The 18,273-nt window shown below is 42.0% G+C and overlaps 1 long non-coding RNA gene across 1 annotated transcript; it reads left to right on the top strand.

The window, feature by feature from the left end:
• Positions 1-8,750: 8,750 nt before the first annotated feature.
• On the top strand, positions 8,751-17,325 carry LOC143775995 (uncharacterized). The gene is made up of 5 exons (XR_013215750.1): positions 8,751-9,229; positions 9,313-9,363; positions 11,539-11,720; positions 14,942-15,108; positions 16,153-17,325. It is a non-coding gene; the product is annotated as an uncharacterized LOC143775995 (long non-coding RNA).
• The last annotated feature ends 948 nt before the right edge of the window (positions 17,326-18,273 follow it).

Raw genomic sequence — 18,273 nt, 5'->3', positions numbered from 1 at the left:
TTCATGTTTTTTATTTTTAAGTTTTGATTTTAGAAGTCAAGTTGACTATTTCAATCTAGGTTTTCTTTAACCTTCTCTTATACCGCTGTGTTGTCTGTAGTGGGAGAATGGCATGCAAGCCCATTTTGCTGCTTGTTTGCTTGTTTCAGATCTGCAATAATGTATAAATGACATTTGATGGAAATGTTTAATTTTGCAAAACACAAGGAGAAGGAGACTGAGATGTCAGGTTGCCATCCCGGTGACAGCTTTGACTCGGGAAGGAAGTAATTGCATCTGTAATAGTCTGGATGTGGCTGCACACAACCTTCACTGACATCCCTGATGGTGTGTTTGGAGCAAGTATTCGTCAAGCTGCGAGATTGAATCCTCATATTCTAAAGGGCAGCGAGATGTAAAAGTGAGTGAAATGTTGTCTAGGATTGGGAGATGCGCTGACAAGTGTACTGGGAGAAATGTCAGATTTGTTGTGTCACTTAACACTTTTCTTTATATAGGAATCGAGCCGCCATAACATGTATAATCCTGCTAATCGGCCTCTAATAACGGAGTTTACACTTTCTTTTGCTCTATGTAACACGCTTTAGAGTCTGTATTTCTAAAGGACTGTTTGAACTTTCTATACCTTGCAAATTTAATTTTCTCCTGTGTTAAAATAAAAGCAATAAAGTGCTCTCATGAGACTCTAGAGACTGCTAATGTGGTACCAATCTTTCCAAAGGGCTCCAGGTCTTTCCTCGGTAACTTACAGACCTATAATTGAGGGGGGGGGGTTGCAAATTGCAGGAGCTTGTATACAGGAGTATATGATCGAACATAACATGTGACTGCCAGCACTGTTACTAAGAACAGATGTTCTTTGTGGGTGAGTCTGTATGTGTATACTCTTCTGACTAGTGGTCTGTTATTTGCATGCTGTTTCACAAATAGTCCTATTTAAAAGTCTTTGCGCCAGAATTTATTATATTTTATTATTCAGTTCTGATGCCTACCTGTTATTTTTAGGCTCACGTTGAGAATTTGCTTGCAGAGATTTCTGCAAGGTTTCTGCATCTCTCGGCAGCAAAAACGCACATTTTGCATGCATTTTTGTACAGCAATGAGACTTTTTTGAGCTAAATAAAGATAACCCCTTTCCGACAACAGGCGTAATAGTACGCTGATGTCGGACTTCCTGTTTGTTGCTCGCTCCGGCGCTGAGCTCGCACCTTTACAGGCACGACAGCTGATATGCAGTGGGGGAAATAAGTATTTGATACTTTGCTGATTTTGTAAGCTTGCCAAACTCACAAACACATGAACAGTCTATAATTTTAATTTTAAGGGTAGGTTAATTTTCACATAGAGAGATAGAATATCAAAAATAAAATCCAGAAAATCACATTGTATAAATTCTATAAATGTATTAGCATTTTGCAGTGAGAAATAAGTATTTGATCCCCTACCAACCATTAAGAGTTCTGGCTCCTACAGACCAGTTAGAGGCTCCTAATCAACTTGTTACCTGCATTAAACCCTTTCTACCATTGGACGTACTATTCCGTCCGTGTGGGGTGGTCCCTACTTCTCATGGATGGAATAGTACATCCAGCGCGATCAGCCGCGCTCACGGGGGGAGCGCGGTCGGGTGTCAGCTGACTATCGTAGCTGACATCTGGCACTATGTGCCAGGAGTGGTCATGGACCGCTCCTGGCATATTAACCCCTGGAACGCTGCGATCAAAGATGATCACAGCGTTCCGACGGCATAGGGAAGCATCGCGCAGGGAGGGGGCTCCCTGCGTGCTTCCTTGAGACCCTCAGAGCAATGCGATGTGATCGCGTTGCTCCGAGGGTCTCCCACCTACTCCTCCCTGCAGGCCTGGATCCAAAATGGCCGCGGGGTTGCTGCAGGGAGTTGGCTTTCAAGCGCGTGCTCAGAGCAGGCGCCGGGAAGCCACCCTTCAGTGCCTGTGTGACCGCTGATCTGACACAGTGCACTGCCCCCCGGGGCAATGTAAAAAAAAAGTTAAGAAAAAAAAAATCCTAAATAAAGAAAAATAAAATAATTATATATATATATATATATATATATATATATATATATATATATATATATATATATATATATATATATTTATGTTCCAATACATACATTTCTTTAAATAAAAAAACAATAAAAGTACACATATTTAGTATCGCCGCATCCGTAACAACTCGATCTATAAAACTGTCCCACTAGTTAACCCCTTCAGTGATCACCGTAAAAAAATAAATAAATGAAGAGGCAAAAAACAATGCTTTATCATACCGCCAAACAAAAAGTGGAATAACACGCGATCAAAAGGACGGATATAAATAACCATGGTACCGATGAAAACGTCATTTTGTCCCACAAAAAACGAGCCGCCATACAGCGTCATCAACGAAAAAATAAAAAAAGATAGTCCTCAGAATAAAGCGATGCCAAAATAATTATTTTTTCTATAAAATAGTTTTCATCGTATAAAAGTGCCAAAACATAAAAAAATATAAATGAGGTATCGCTGTAATCGTACTGACCCAAAGAATAAAACTGCTTTATCCATTTTACCAAACACGGAACGGTATAAGCACCCCCCAAAAAGAAATTCATGAATAGCTGGTTTTTGTTCATTCTACCTCACAAAAATAGGAATAAAAAGCGATCAAAAAATGTCATGTACCAATAAAATCGTCAACTTGTCCCGCAAAAAACAAGACCTCACATGACTCTGTGGACCAAAATATGGAAAAATTATAGCTCTCAAAATGTGGAGACGCAAAAACTATTTTTAGCAATAAAAAGCGTCTTTTAGTGTGTGACGGCTGCCAATCATAAAAATCCGCTAAAAAAACACCGCTATAAAAGTAAATGAAACCCCCCATCATCACCACCTTAGTTAGTGAAAAATTAAAATACCGTATATACTCGAGTATAAGCCGACCCCCCTAATTTTGCCACAAAAAATTGGGAAAACTTATTGACTCGAGTATAAGCCTAGGGTGGAAAATGCAGCAGCTACCGGTGAATTTCAAAAATAAAAATAGATGCTCCATACCATTCATTATTGCCCCATAGATGCTCCATATAAAGCTGTGCCATATATAATGCTCCATACCATTGATTATTGCCCCATATATTATCCATATATAGCTGTGCCATATAGAATGCTCTGCACCGTTCATTATGGCCCCATAGATGCTCCATATAAAGCTGTGCCCCATATACAATGCTCTGCACCGTTCATTATGGCCCTATAGATGCTCCATATAAAGCTGTGCCATATATGCTCTGCACCGTTCAGTTTGGCCCCATAGATGCTCATTATAAAGCTGTGCCCTATATGCTCTGCACCGTTCAGTTTGGCCCCATAGATGCTCATTATAAAGCTGTGCCCCATATACAATGCTCTGCACCGTTCATTATAGCCCCATAGATGCTCCATATAAAGCTGTGCCCTATATGCTCTGCACTGTTCAGTTTGGCCCCATAGATGCTCCTTATAAAGCTGTGCCCCATATACAATGCTCTGCACCGTTCATTATGGCCCTATAGATGCTCCATATAAAGCTGTGCCATATATGCTCTGCACTGTTCAGTTTGTCCCCATAGATGCTCCTTATATAGCTGTGCCCTATATGCTCTGCACCGTTCAGTTTGGCCCCATAGATGCTCATTATAAATCTGTTCCCTATATGCTCTGCACTGTTCAGTTTGGCCCCATAGATGCTCATTATAAATCTGTTCCCTATATGCTCTGCAGCGTTCAGTTTGGCCCCATAGATACTCCACATAAATCTGTGCCATATATAACGCTGCTGCTGCTGCTGCAATAAAAAAAACAAAACACATACTCACCTTTCTTGCTTGCAGCTCCTCAGCGTCCCGTCCCGGCGACTCTCTGCACTGACTGTTCAGGCAGAGGGCGCCGCGCACACTACATGCGTCATCGCGCCCTCTGACCTGCACAGTCAGAGCGGAGAGACGCCGGGAAGATGGAGCGGCGCCCGGCGTGTGGATCGTGGACAGGTAAATATGCGATACCTGCTCCCGGCGTCCCACTCCTTCCCCCGGACAGCTGGTCTCCGGGTGCCGCAGCCTCTTCCTCTATCAGCGGTCACCGGCACCGCTGATTAGAGAAATGAATAAGCGGCTCCACCCCTATGGGAGTGGAGTCCATATTCATAAGTTTAATGAGCGGTCCCACGTGACCGCTGTACAGGGGAAGAGTTGCGGCACCCGAAGACAGTGTGACTGGCAGGGGGAGCGTCATGATCGCCGGGACTAGGTAAGTATGCTAGGTAAGTATGCCTCAGCGCCCTCTCCCCCCTCACCCGCCGACCCTGCCACAGACCGTGACTCGAGTATAAGCCGAGAGGAGCACTTTCAGCCCAAAAATTTGGGCTGAAAATCTCGGCTTATACTCGAGTATATACGGTACATTTTTTAAATTTTTAATTTCCATTTTCCCATTAGGGTTAGGGATGGGGCTAAAGTTAGGGTTTGGATTACATTTACGGTTGGGATTAGGGTTAGGGGTGTGTTTGGATTAGGGTTTCAGTTATAATTGGGGGGTTTCCACTGTTCAGGAACATCAGGGGCTCTCCAAATGCGACATGGCGTCCGATTTCAATTCCAGCCAATTCTGCGTTGAAAAAGTAAAACAGTGCTCCTTCCCTTCCGAGCTCTCCCGTGCGCCCAAACAGGGGTTTACCCCAACATATGGGGTATCAGCGTACTCAGGACAAATTGGACAACAACTTTTGGGGTCCAATTTCTCCTGTTACCCTTGGGAAAATACAAAACTGGGGGCTAAAAAATGTGTGGAAAAAAGATTTTTTTATTTTCACGGCTCTCAGTTATAAACTGTAGTGAAACACTTGGGGGTTCAAAGTTCTCACAACACATCTAGATAAGTTCCTTGGGGGGTCTAGTTTCCAATATGGGGTCACTTGTGGGGGGTGTCTACTGTTTAGGTACATCAGGGGCTCTGCAAATGCAACGTGACGCCTGCAGACCAATCCATCTAAGGCTACTTTCACACTAGCGTTTTTTGCAATCCGTCGCAATGCATCGTTTGGCAGAAAAAACGCATCCTGCAAAAGTGCTTGCAGGATGCGTTTTTTCCCCATAGACTAACATTAAGCGACGCATTGCGACGGACTGACACACGTCGCAACCGTCGGCCGCAAAAAACGTTGCTTGCAACGATTTTTGCTGCGTTGTGAACGTCTCTGCCCCCTCCTCCCCGCACCTCACAATGGGGCAGCGGATGAGCAAACAACGCTAGCGTCGGTACGTCGGCCCGACGCACTGCGACGGGCCGAGTACGACGCTAGTGTGAAAGTAGCCTAAATCTGCATTCCAAACGGCGCTCCTTCCCTTCCGAGCTCTTCCATGCGCCCAAACGGTGGTTCCTCCCCACATATGGGGTATCAGCGTACTCGGGACAAATTGGACAACAACTTTTGGGGTCCAATTTCTCCTGTTACCCTTGGGAAAATACAAAACTGGGGCCTAAAAACTGATTGGTGTGAGAAAAAAAATAAATGATTTTTTATTTTCATGGCTCTGCGTTATAAACTGCAGTGAAACACTTGGGGGTTCAATGTGCCACACATCTAGATAAGTTCCTTAGGGGGTCTACTTTCCAAAATGGTGTCACTTGTGGGGGGTTTCAATGTTTAGGCACATCAGGGGCTCTCCAAAAGCGACATGGCGTCCCATCTCAATTCCAGTCAATTTTGCGTTGAAAAGTAAAATGGCGCTCCTTCCATTCTGAGCTCTGCCATGCGCCCAAACAGTGGTTTACCCTCACATATGGGGTATCAGCATACTCAGAACACATTGTACAACAACCTTTGGGGTCCAATTTCTCCTGTTACTCTTGGTAAAATAAAACAAATTGGAGCTAAAGTAAATTTTTTGTGAAAAAAGTTAAATGTTAATTTTTTTAAAAACATTCCAAAAATTCCTGTGAAACACCTGAAGGGTTAATAAACTTCTTGAATGTGGTTTTGAGCACCTTGAGATGTGCAGTTTTTAGAATGGTGTCACACTTGGGTATATTATATCATATAGACCCCTCAAAGTGACTTTAAATGTGATGTGGTCCCTAAAAAACTGGTGTTGTAAAAATGAGAAATTGCTGGTCAACTTTTAACCCTTATAACTCCCTAACAAAAAAATTTTGGTTCCAAAATTGTGCTGATGTAAAGTAGACATGTGGGAAATGTTACTTATTAAGTATTTTGTGTGACATAACTCTGTGATTTAAGGACATAAAAATTGAAAGTTGGAAAATTGTGAAATTTTTGCCAAATTTCCATTTTTTTTCACAAATAACGCAGGTATATCAAATAAATGTTACCACTATCATGAAGTATAATATGTCACGAGAAAACAATGTCAAAATCACTGAGATCCGTTGAAGCGTTCCAGAGTTATAACCTCATAAAGGGACAGTGGTCAAAATAGTATAAATTGGCCTGGTCATTAACGTGCAAACCACCCTTGGGGGTAAAGGGGTTAAAGGCAGCTGTCTTAGGCTAGGTTTATGTTAGCTTTTCTGTGCACAGCGTATCAGCATGCGTAAACGTATGCAAAAGCATGCTTACGCCTGCGCATCATCTTGCGCATGATGCAAACAAACGCTTCTTGTGTATGCGTTTTGCCATGCATTTGCCTTTTTTATGCACATGGTGGAGGAGGTGACATCATTTTCTGGACATGCGCAGTCTAAAGTACACATGTGTATCGAACGCATGCGTACGCATGTCCTTGCGTACCGATGCGTTCCCATAGACAGTCATGCGTTTTTTTTACGCAATCGTCCGCATGCGGACAACTGCAATATTTGACGCCTCAAAAAATGCAACATGCTGCCCTCACCAGACACTGCAAAACGAGGCATGTGAATGCATGCAAAAACCTGTCCCTGCGTACACAATGTTAAAGATAAGTACGCATGCGTATGTATGCGGATCATACGCTGTGCACAGAAACGCTAATGTGAACCCGGCCTTACATAGTCACCTTTTTATAAAAGACTTCTGTTCACAGACTTAATTAGTCAGACTCTAACCTCTCCAACATGGGCAAGACCAAAGAGCTTTCTAAGGATGTCAGGGACAAGATCATATAATAATACATCAATGTTGATGAAAGAACATTGATCTTACTATATGATGCGATCAAACCCTCACGACATGCTCAATGGACAGTAGATAAGCGCATTTCTTTTGTACATGCACAGATCCTACATCACACCATCAGAAGACATTGGGGTCTCCTGAGAACAGCGCATCCTGACATTCCGGAATTTAGACAACATTTTTTACCTTGCTATAAACGCCCCCCAAATATTCGTGATTCATTGGTTAAAGCTGACATTGGCACTAAAGGGCGCACTACTGTACAAAGATTTCTTCAGAACCCTCTAACTGGAACTTATTCTTGTTTACATTGCAACCAGTGCAATAATGTCCTTAAAGGCAAAGCTTTCCACCATCCACATTCTGGGAAAAAGTACACTGTTAGAGACTACTCTACTTGTGACAAATCATATGTGGGTACCTTAAGTGCCCCTGCTGCCTCTTATACATTGGCGAAACCACACAACCCATAAAAAAACCGTATTTCCAAACCTAAATCGACTATCGGGTGCAAAAACATGCTGTTGCCATTACCGTATCACTTTATCTCCATGGGGCACAATGTTTCACGGCTTAAATTTCAGGTCATTGAGCATGTCCCAGCCCCTAGACGAGGGGACGATTGCATACTCATTCTTAAAAAAGAGGCTTCCTGGATTCATGAATTGCAGAGTTTATGACTTCCTTTCATTTGTTCAATTATATTGTAACCACTGTTTTACCTAATTGACACTCAAGATGTCCTGCATTTTGTCTGTAATTTCCTATGTCTCCTCTTTATATATATATATATATATATCTATATATATATATACTAGATGTTTCCAGCCAGCTAACGCTCGGCACGCTCATTGCTATCTAATGGACGCTGCTGGTGATTAAACTAAAGTAAATAATGACAACATTCAATAGCGCTTACGCAGTTGGTAAGTTAACTTAAAATGAAGTTAATAACAATAGTGTGGTGATGTGTTGGCGGGATTATGTGTGGTGATGTGTTGGGGGGGCGGGATTATGTGTGGTGATGTGTTGGGGGGGCGGGATTATGTGGTGGTGGGGCGGGATTATGTGTGGTGATGTGTTGGGGGCGCGGGATTATGTGGTGATGTGTTGGCGGGATTATGTGTGGTGATGTGTTGGGGGGGCGGGATTATGTGGCGGTGGGGCGGGATTATGTGTGGTGATGTGTTGGGGGGTGGGATTATGTGTGGTGGGGGGCGGGATTATGTGTGGTGATGTGTTGGGGGGCGGGATTATGTGGCGGTGGGGCGGGATTATGTGTGGTGATGTGTTGGGGGGTGGGATTATGTGTGGTGGGGGGCGGGATTATGTGTGGTGGTGGGGCGGGATTATTTGTGGTGATGTGTTGGGGGGCGGGATTATGTGTGGTGATGTGTTGGGGGCGCGGGATTATGTGTAGTAATGTGAGGGTGGGATTATGTGTAGTAATGTGGTGAGGGCGGGATTGTGTGGTAATGGGGGCGGGATTGTGTGTGGTAATGTGTTGGGGGGCGGGATTGTGTGGTGATGTGTCGGGGGCGGAGCTACTGTGCAGGGGGGCGGGATTAGCGAGTAATCACGATGCCTCTTATATATATAGATATATATACTTAGCATTTACTGTATAACAGTATTACTATATGTTCCTACTTTATTTGGATATGTTCATGAACCAAGCCCATTGCTTATATTCAACTATTATCTCTGGTATTTCAATTCCTTTAATCTATTTATCTGATTTCTTCATGCAATTCACTGCCTGACCGGCCCCTTGACTCACCCATACCCCCTCCCCCTGCTCAGCTGTTATACTGTTTTCCCTGTTCATTCTGTTATAACTAGGGTGATGAATTCTATCTCTTCCATATAACCGCCCTTTCCTTACACATGCTGTTTCCTTTCATTCATGAGGTGGAACGCATACATTGCCACTTCCTGTGATGCACCTCCGGGTTCGGTGAGGTCATTTGACCCGCCCACCGGCCTTATTTGTGCATCTATACATGCAGACACTCACTCCAACAAGTGGCGGATACTGCGTTGGATGCCTGCACACTACCACTATCCACCACCGGTAAGGTTAATAGATTTAGCCTACTTTCCGTTTTTCAAGCAGATTACCTAATGGCTTGTGACACACTGTCTATATTATTCTAGATCCGGCATATACCGGACTCCTAGGTGACATCTTGTTCACCCGCAACACAGGTGAGCTTCTTGCAGGGCATTTTTAGTTACATTATATTAGTCTGTATCATGATATTCAATCCATTTCTTCCTAGTGCAACATAAGGTCACTTGTACAGCACACCTTGGATTCCTTCCTTTTTTCTTATGGACATAAGATGTCAGTGTAGGGTGTGCACATTTCATACGTATACAAAGTTGTTTTTTTTTTTATATATATATATATATATATATATATATACAGTGGGGCAAAAAAGTATTTAGTCAGTCAGCAATAGTGCAAGTTCCACCACTTAAAAAGATGAGAGGCGTCTGTAATTTACATCATAGGTAGACCTCAACTATGGGAGACAAACTGAGAAAAAAAAATCCTGAAAATCACATTGTCTGTTTTTTTTATCATTTTATTTGCATATTATGGTGGAAAATAAGTATTTGGTCAGAAACAAAATTTAATCTCAATACTTTGTAATACATCCTTTGTTGGCAATGACAGAGGTCAAATGTTTTCTGTAAGTCGTTGCCACACACTGTTGTTGGTATGTTGGCCCATTCCTCCATGCAGACCTCCTCTAGAGCAGTGATGTTTTTGGCTTTTTGCTTGGCAACACGGACTTTCAACTCCCTCGAAAGGTTTTCTATAGGGTTGAGATCTGGAGACTGGCTAGGCCACTCCAGGACCTTGAAATGCTTCTTACGAAGCCACTCCTTCGTTGCCCTGGCGGTGTGCCTTGGATCATTGTCATGTTGAAAGACCCAGCCACGTTTCATCTTCAATGCCCTTGCTAATGGAAGGAGGTTTGCACTCAAAATCTCACGATACATGGCCCCATTCATTCTTTCATGTACCCGGATCAGTCGTCCTGGCCCCTTTGCAGAGAAACAGCCCCAAAGCATGATGTTTCCACCACCATGCTTTACAGTAGGTATGGATGCAACTCAGTATTCTTTTTCCTCCAAACACGACAAGTTGTGTTTCTACCAAACAGTTCCAGTTTGGTTTCATCAGACCATAGGACATTCTCCCAAAACTCCTCTGGATCATCCAAATGCTCTCTAGCAAACTTCAGACGGGCCCGGACATGTACTGGCTTAAGCAGTGGGACACGTCTGTCACTGCAGGATCTGAGTCCATGGTGGCGTAGTGTGTTACTTATGGTAGGCCTTGTTACATTGGTCCCAGCTCTCTGCAGTTCATTCACTAGGTCCCCCTGCGTGGTTCTGGGATTTTTGCTCACCGTTCTTGTGATCATTCTGACCCCACGGGGTGGGATTTTGCGTGGAGCCCCAGATCGAGGGAGATTATCAGTGGTCTTGTATGTCTTCCATTTTCTAATTATTGCTCCCACTGTTGATTTCTTCACTCCAAGCTGGTTGGCTATTGCAGATTCAGTCTTCCCAGCCTGGTCCAGGGCTACAATTTTGTTTCTGGTGTCCTTTGACAGCTCTTTGGTCTTCACCATAGTGGAGTTTGGAGTCAGACTGTTTGAGGGTGTGCACAGGTGTCTTTTTATACTGATAACAAGTTTAAACAGGTGCCATTACTACAGGTAATGAGTGGAGGAAAGAGGAGACTCTTAAAGAAGAAGTTACAGGTCTGTGAGAGCCAGAAATCTTGATTGTTTGTTTCTGACCAAATACTTATTTTCCACCATAATATGCAAATAAAATGATAAAAAAACAGACAATGTGATTTTCTGGGTTTTTTTTTCTCAGTTTGTCTCCCATAGTTGAGGTCTACCTATGATGTAAATTACAGACGCCTCTCATCTTTTTAAGTGGTGGAACTTGCACTATTGCTGACTGACTAAATACTTTTTTGCCCCACTGTATATATATATATATATATATATATATATATATATATATATATATATATATATATATATATATATATATATATGTACACCTGCGGTTTTTCTTTATTCTCTGTATTTTTGTCCTTAAGCTTCTGGATTAGAACCCTCTTTTCTGCAATTTTTGCCCCAATAGGACATGTTTCCTTCCCTAAGCAGTTGGGTAGATGTCCTTGTTCCTTACCTCCCTTTTTCCCTGGTTTTCTCCTCATATTCACGGTGTATAATGATATACTTTCCTTGTTAAGAGATATGTTACATACTATGTTAATTTTTTCATTATGTTCTTTCATCAGCATTGATGTATTATTATGTTTTATTTCAATTGTGTATACTGCAGGATCCTGACGAAGGTCTATTATCGACCGAAGCGTTGTACCTTAATAAGTAAGATACTGGGCGAAAAGGAGACAACTGTTGGGGCAATAGTAAGAAAATGGAAGAAATACAAAATGACTTGTCAGTCGACATCAATCTTGGGCACCATGCAAAATCTCACCTGAAGTATCCTTGTTCATGAAGGTGAGAGATCAGCCTAAAACTACACGGGGGGAACTTGTTAATGATCTCAAGGCAGCTGGGATCAGCAAGTCACCAAGAAAACCATTGCTATCACATTATGCCATAGGTTTAAAATCCTGCAGTGCCCGCAAGGTCCCCCTGCTGGGAGAAGGTGCTGTGGTCAGATGAGACAAATTAAAAAAAATTATCCCCCGTTTTCTACTATACAACATGGTAAAACCAATGGTGTAGTTCAAAAGTACAACTCGTCCCACAAAAACAAGCCCTCACATTGCCATATTGACCAAAAAATAAAAAAGTTATGGCTCTGGGAAGAAGGGGAGAAAAAATAAAAATGCATAACCAAAAATACCTCTGGTCGTTAAGGGGTTAGTAAAGAATAAAAAGAACTGGTCCTAAATTTTACCTTGTAGCTGCTATTGCTGAATATATACCATTTAGAAAAAAAGGCTAAAAAGAAGCGCTTCTGGTGTCGGCTTAAATACTTCATTTTACGGAACAGTTTCAAGGGTGCCAACACTTTCAGCCATGATTGTCCTTTCCTTCCTGATTCTCTATATTCCTCTTTTGTTCAAAAGTACGGACTGCAGATCGATGTTTTGTTAAAGGGAACCTGTCATGTCCTTTTTAGCATGTCGACTGTCTCCCAGTACATTGTTAGTGATGCAATGTGCATCACTAACATATTTTGGTAATTAAAAACGGCGGTCTAATAATGTGCAAAAAAACCACTTTATATAGTTAGACAAAACCAAAAGAAAGAACCTTCACTCAAAGACCAAAAATATTTGAAAAATATATATTAATGTTTATTGAAGACAAACATACACATAAATAAAAACATAGTAGAGACCACCAGTGCAGAAACGGTGGGTCACACACGGGTCTAACCTCAGTGCAAGTATAACTTCAATAGAATACAGACATAATGTACAGCCTCAGGTAGTATACATATATCATATAGGAGCTACATGTAAGACGTGCAGTTAAATACAATAAAGTGCTGGTGTGCAATAGTGCAATAAGTACCGCTATATTGTGCCAATGTGCATTGGTACAGTGAATATCACATAAGCCACTCTAGGGCATAACAACCTAGGCTGAGATAAATAACAGGAAAAGAGTCATGTAGTAAATGTATACTTAGCACAAAAAGATATAATGCAATGTCTGGGTATAGTTACCAAGAGGATGAACCCGGGGACCCACCACACCCGACGCGCGTTTCGCACGGAAATGCTTCGTCCAGGTTGACCCCTGGACGAAGCATTTCCGTGCGAAACGCGCGTCGAGTGTGGTGGGTCCCCGGATTCATCCTCTTGGTAACTATACCCAGACATTGCATTATATCTTTTTGTGCTAAGTATACATTTACTACATGACTCTTTTCCTGTTATTTATCTCAGCCTAGGTTGTTATGCCCTAGAGTGGCTTATGTGATATTCACTGTACCAATGCACATTGGCACAATATAGCGGTACTTATTGCACTATTGCACACCAGCACTTTATTGTATTTAACTGCACGTCTTACATGTAGCTCCTATATGATATATGTATACTACCTGAGGCTGTACATTATGTCTGTATTCTATTGAAGTTATACTTGCACTGAGGTTAGACCCGTGTGTGACCCACCGTTTCTGCACTGGTGGTCTCTACTATGTTTTTATTTATGTGTATGTTTGTCTTCAATAAACATTAATATATATTTTTCAAATATTTTTGGTCTTTGAGTGAAGGTTCTTTCTTTTGGTTTTGTTATATCTTACCCTTCATGACCCCGTTAGGGATATTATTCGGTGTTTTCTTTTTTTTATATAGTTAGATCATACCTACAAATTTAGTCATAGGGGTGAACTTCATTTTATTCAGTCACGGTTGGCGCCACCCACCTAACTTGAATGATGATCCCAGGGTTGCGATGACGTCACTCAAATACACTGGATTCACCAGCGTGAGAAAAACACGCGGCTCTGATCTTGCCAAACTTACCGCCAGTCAGAGCGTTGTTTCTCACTCTGTCAGATGACAGTGTGTGAGCCAGCATCTGTGACTGGCGGTAAGGCCCGGGGTCACACTTGCATGTGCAATGCGAGAAACTCGTGCGAGTCTCTCGCCTCAATACCCGGAACTGCCACCAGCACTCAGAACGGAGTGTGCGGCTGCATAGAAACACATGCAGCCGCACACTCTGGTCCCGAGTGCTGGCGGCAGTGCTGGGTATTAATACGAGAGACTCGCATTGCACACGCAAGTGTGACCCCAGCCTAAAAAGGATACTGATGGTCAGTCGCCAGCTGATGAGAGTACTCTCATCAGCCTACACCTGCTCTTGCTGATGGCAATGAGAGCAGGCAAGGCTGCTGAGTGTATTCATCAGCCAGCGCCTGTGCAATAAATAAAAAAATGGCGTGGTTTCCCCTCTATTTTTGATAACCAGCACTATTAAAGTGGACAGCTGCTGGATGCAGCCTTCAGCTGTCATCTTTATATTGGCTGGTTATCAGAAATTAAAAAATAATTAAAAAAAACAGCTTGGGGGTTCCCCAATTTTTTTGACAACCAGCCAGACTACAACTGGTGGCTGGTATACTCAGACTGGGAAGGGGCCATGGATAGTGGCCCTCTCCGGCCCCAAAAAAGCAGCCCGTAGCCGCCTCAGCATGCCAGGGGAAGAAGTTAGGTATTTTTTTTCAGTCATTACTTGTGGGGGGCTACCATAGAGTGTATAGGGTGCTTTAGGGTCAAACTGTGTATAGAAGTGGTGAGAGGACATTATAATGTGTCTGGGCATCAAACTTTGCTGTGGTCATTCTGGGGTCATCATACTGTGCTTATGTGGGTGAAATCACTGTGAGGGCATCATAATATATTTAGGGGGTGGCATTTTGGAGGGCATCATACACAAAGGGAGCTATCAAAGGAATATCTTAGTGAAAACAGTATGGGGCTTCTCTGGGCAAATTACATTGAGCTAATCCTCAAGCGGGCCTATTGCTCCCCAGTCTGAAACTGGCGCTGAGGTAAGAAGAGGCTGCTCACACTGCTGAACACCATTTCTTTCTGATCTAATACTGGAAATAACAGGTAGTGAGGTAAGAAGAGGCTGCTCACACTGCTGAACACCATTTCTTTCTGATCTAATACTGGAAATAACAGGTAGTGAGGTAAGAAGAAGCTGCTGACACTGCTCTCCACCCTGTCTTTTTGATCTAATAGTGGAGATACAAGGGGAACTGAAGTAAGAAGAGGCTGCTCACACTACTGGACACTGTTTTTCTGATCAAATAAAGGCGATACTAGGGGTGCTAAGATAAGAAGAGGCTGTTCACACTGCTGCCATCATATGTTTCTTATCTCATACGGGAGATACCATGGGTGCTAAGGTAAGAAAAGACTGCACACACTGCTGTCCACACTCTTTCTGATCAAATGCTGGAAATACCAGGGCTGCTTCAATAGAGGATGCTGACACTACTATCTGCATTCTTTTTCTGAATGCTGAGCCATTGCTATGAGTTGGAGATAATCTATACCATGTACTGTCAGCTACAGCCACAAAAGCGTCACTTCCCACTACACATGATCACAGTCACATACTCAATTAACATTCTTGAATTATTATTATTTTTTTTTCATACAAAGGGTTATTTTTCAGGCTTTTTTGCTGGACAAGTTGGATTTTTTATTGCCACCAGTTGGGATAACAATAATAAATTGTATTTTTTTTTTATGCAATCGAAAAGAAAAAAATGACAACCCACTGTTCTGAGATATTTTTATTTAGGATTAAAGGAATTTTTTGTGACTTTCCATTTACTCTCCCCATTCGCATCTTGCAAAAATAAATAACCTTCTATATAGCACTAACAATTACAAGCAAGGCTCAGAACGCTTTTGTACAAATAAGTCATGGTACCGCAATTTGGCACTTGGTTTTCCCAATTAGTGATGACATGTAATTTGATCATGTGGTATATGTATGGCCTTTGGAACCTGGATACACTTCTCCCTGCAAATTAGCATGTGCGGAAGCAGTGTGTTGCTCAACAGATGTTCAGTAGACTGTCGGGATAACTTTTTAATACATTTTTCTGTGGGTTATTTTAGTGATTGGTGCAATAGTTAAAAAATGTAGTAGTACAATTTCATTATATGTATTTTTAACATAAAAAACATGATTTGCATTTTTTTGTTCCGCTTTTCCCCTTAGAAGTCATGTGATACCATGATCATGTCATTCTATCATTTCTCAATCACTTGTAGTGATAAAGTACGAATGAAAAAATAGTTATAGACACACCATTAAAAATAAAAAAGGGACACTATTTAATGTTGTACTGAATTTCTATTAGAGCGCACAGATTTATCAGTGCTTAAATCCAAATAAAACTATTAAAGAGAATCCTTTTTTCCCATCTCTTGTCCAGGCAATAATGCGGATACAAAGAGTGTCTGTTGCGCAAGAAGACCTGTTCTGTATTAGCACGCAATCCGTTAATTTGAATTCATATCTGCTGGCACCAGATAGTGTGCAGTTCATTGCACCTTCCCACCTACTTCTTTTCCATCTATCTCCATTCTCCTCTGGCTCCTGTAAAGCCAGAACTGTCGGTCAAGGAAAAGCAGAGCAGCGATAGATGCAAAACAAACGTGGGATGGTGTACTGTATTTCTCGACCATACTAAAGGAGCACTGAGTATCCGCTTGGTTTGAACAGTCATTTTGTGGATACTCCTCTGGCAACACTTCAGGGAAATTGATCACTTACTCTGTGGTTTTCCCACCGATGAAAGATGGTTGCTACTGGTATGAAAAGGGGAGCACTTTGTGAACAGCATATTGCCAAGGTACCCTTCCAAAAAGTAGTAGGCAGTAGTATATTGACTCTGTGATTAGTACATTTGTCTTGTAGCAATAGATACCTGATGAAGGATAACATTTTCATGGAGTTTGTATGTTCTTCTCATGTTTCTGGGCAATTTGCAAAGCACTTGTGCTTCGCCTCCAAGGTCAGGTACAGACATGCATATACAAAACTGTGTCCAATCTATGAAAAACGCATGTCAAATGGATGGTGCGTGATGCATTTTTAGCTTTTTATTTTGCATTCACTGACATAAGGGGCGAGTGATGCAAAATATGGATCAATGTAGTGCATGATGCATTCATTTATTTTTTTACATACACCATCGTTCAAAAGTTTAGGGTCACTTGGAAATGTCCTAATTTTTGAAAGAAAAGCACTTTTTTTTTCCAATGAAGCTAACATTAAGTGATTCAGAAATACACTTTATTCATTGTTAATGTGGTAAATGATTATTCTAGCAGCAAACGTCTGGTTTGTAATGTAATATTTTAATAGGTGTATAGAGGCCCATTTCCAACAACCATCACTCCAGTGTTCTTATGGTACTTTGTGTTTGCTAACTGTGTAAGAAGGCTAATGGATGGTTAGAATACCCTTGAAAACCCTTGTGCAAGTATGTTAGCACAGCTGAAAACAGTTTGGCTGATTAGAGAACCTATAAGGGTATGTGCACACGTTGCGGATTCATGTGAGGATTTTTCCGTGCAGATTTACCGCTGTTTTTGTGTGGATTTCACATGCGTTTTCACACCTGTGGATTACAATTATGGAACAGGTGTAAAACGCTGCAGAATCTGCACAAAGAATTACATGCTGCGGAAAATAAACTGCAGCGTTTCTGCATGGAATTTTCCGCAGCATGTGCACTGCAGAGTTGGTTTTCCACAGGTCTAGGTGCACAGACCCTTAACCTGACCTTCTTTTGAGCTGGTTGAGAATCTGGAGCATTACATTTGTTGGTTCCATTAAACTCTCAAAATGGCCAGAAAAAAAGAACTTTCATGTGAAACTTGACAGTCTATACTTGTTCTTAGACATGGAGGCTACTCCATGCGAGAAATTGGTAAGAAACTGAAGATTTCCTACAACGGTGTGTACTACTCCCTTCAGAGGAGAGCACAAACAGGCTGTAACCAGAATAGAAAGAGAAGTGGGAGGCCCCGCTGCACAACTGAACAACAAGACAAGTACATTAGAGTCTGTAGTTTGAGAAATCGACGCCCCACAGGTCCTCAGCTGGCAGCTACATTAAATAGTACACGAAAAACGCCAGTGTCAACGTCTACAGTGAAGAGGCGACTCGTGGATGCTGGCATTTAGGGCAGAGTGGCAAAGAAAAAGCCATATCTGAGACTGGCTAATAAAAGGAAAATATTAATATGGGCAAAAGAACACAGACATTGGACAGAGGAAGATTGGAAAAAAGTGTTATGGACAGCCGAATCCAAGTTTGAGGTGTTAGGATCACACAGAAGAACATTTGAGAGACGCAGAACAACTGAAAAGATGCTGGAAGAGTGCCTGACGCCATCTGTCAAGCATGGTGGAGGTAATGTGATCGTCTGGTTTGCTTTGGTGCTGGTAAAGTGGGAGATTTGTACAAGGTAAAAGGGATTTTCAATAAGGAAGGCTATCACTCCATTTTGCAACAACATGCCATACCCTGTGGACAACACTTGAT

The sequence above is a fragment of the Ranitomeya variabilis genome, chromosome 5, assembly GCF_051348905.1.
Source record: "Ranitomeya variabilis isolate aRanVar5 chromosome 5, aRanVar5.hap1, whole genome shotgun sequence".
NCBI classification, from domain to species: domain Eukaryota; kingdom Metazoa; phylum Chordata; class Amphibia; order Anura; family Dendrobatidae; genus Ranitomeya; species Ranitomeya variabilis.
This window is presented reverse-complemented; position numbering and strand designations above follow the sequence as displayed.